The sequence below is a fragment of the Oryx dammah genome, unplaced genomic scaffold (assembly GCF_014754425.2).
Source record: "Oryx dammah isolate SB20612 unplaced genomic scaffold, SCBI_Odam_1.1 HiC_scaffold_29, whole genome shotgun sequence".
Lineage (NCBI taxonomy): Eukaryota > Metazoa > Chordata > Mammalia > Artiodactyla > Bovidae > Oryx > Oryx dammah.
Window position 1 is genome coordinate 15,828,356 of NW_024070213.1, and position 1,987 is coordinate 15,830,342.

Here is a 1,987-nt window from a genome sequence, read left to right on the forward strand (position 1 = left end):
CCACTGTTTCCCCATCTATTTCCCATGAAGTGATGGGACCAGATGCCATGATCTTAGTTTTCTGAATATTGAGCTTTAAGCCAACTTTTTCACTCTCCTCTTTCACTTTCATCAAGAGGCTTTTTAGTTCCTCTTCACTTTCTGCCATAAAAGTGGTATTATCTGCATATCTGAGGTTATTGATATTTCTCCCGGCAATCTTGATTCCAGCCTGTGCTTCTTCCAGCCCAGCGTTTCTTATGATGTACTCTGCATATATGCTGTCTAGGATGGGCATAACTTTTCTGCCAAGGAGTAAGCATCTTTTAATTTCATGGCTGCAGTCACCATCTGCAGTGATTTTGGAGCCCAAAAAATCAAAGTCTGTCACTGTTTCCATTGCTTCCCTATCTATTTGCCATGAAGTGATGGGACCAGGCAAATTTGGCCTTGGAATATGGAATGAAGCAGGGCAAAGGCTAATAGAGTTTTGCCAAGAGAACAAACTGGTCATAGCAAATACCCTCTTCCAACAACACAAGAGAAGACTCTACACATGGACATCACCAGATGGTTAACACTGAAATCAGATTGATTATATTCTTTGCAGCCAAAGATGGAGAAGCTCTATACAGTCACCAAAAACAAGTCTGGGAGCTGACTGTGGCTCAGATCATGAACTCATTGCCAAATTCAGACTTAAACTTAAGAGAGTAGGGAAAACCACTAGACCATTCAGGTATGACCTAAATCAAATCCCTTATGATTATACAGTGGAAGTGAGAAACAGATTTAAGGGACTAGATCTGATAGAGTGCCTGATGAACTATAGACGGAGGTGAGGTGAAGTCGCTCAGTCGTGTCCGACTCTTTGCGACCCTGTTGACTGTAACCTACTAGGATTCTCCGCCCATGGAATTCTCCAGGCAAGAATACTGGAGTGGATTGCCATTTCCTTAGGTTCGTGACATTGTACAGGTGATAGGGATCAAGACCATCACCATGGAAAAGAAATGCAAAAAAGCAAAATGGCTGCCTGGGGAGGCCTTACAAATAGCTGTGAAAAGAAGAGAAGCGAAAAGCAAAGGAGAAAAGGAAAGATATAAGCATCTGAATGCAGAGTTCCAAAGAATAGCAAGGAGAGATAAGAAAGCCTTCCTCAGCGATCAATGCAAAGAATTAGAGGAAAACAACAGAATGGGAAAGACTAGAGATCTCTTCAAGAAAAGAGATATCAAGGGAACATTTCATGCAAGGATGGGCTCGATAAAGGACAGAAATGGTATGGACCTAACAGAAGCAGAAAATATTAAGAAGAGGTAGCAAGAATACACAGAAGAACTGTACAAAAAAGATCTTCACGACCAAGATAATCATGATGGTGTGATCACTCACCTAGAGCCAGACATTCTGGAATGTGAAGTCAAGCAGGCCTTAGAAAGCATCACTACAAACAAAGCTAGTGGAGGTGATGGAATTCCAGTTGAGCTCTTTGAAATTCTGAAGATAATGCTGTGAAAGTGCTGCACTCAATATGCCAGCAAATTTGGAAATCTCAGGAGTGGCCACAGGACTGGAAAAGGTCAGTTTTCATTCCAATCCAAAAGAAAGGCAATGCCAAAGAATGCTCAAACTACCGCACAATTGCACTCATCTCACATGCTAGTAAAGTAATTCTCAAAATTCTGCAAGCCAGGCTTCAGCAATACATGAACCATGAACTTCCCGATGTTCAAGCTGGTTTTAGAAAAGGCACAGGAACCAGAGATCAAATGGCCAGTATTCACTGGATCATGGAAAAAGCAAGAGTTCCAGAAAAACATCTATTTCTGCTTTATTGACTATCCAAAGCCTTTGACTGTGTGGATCACAATAAACTGTGGAAAATTCTGGAAGAGATGGGAATACCAGACCACCTGACCTGCCTCTTGAGAAACCTATATGCAGGTCAGGAAACAGCAGTTAGAACTGGACATGGAACAACAGACTGGTTCCAAATAGGAAAAGG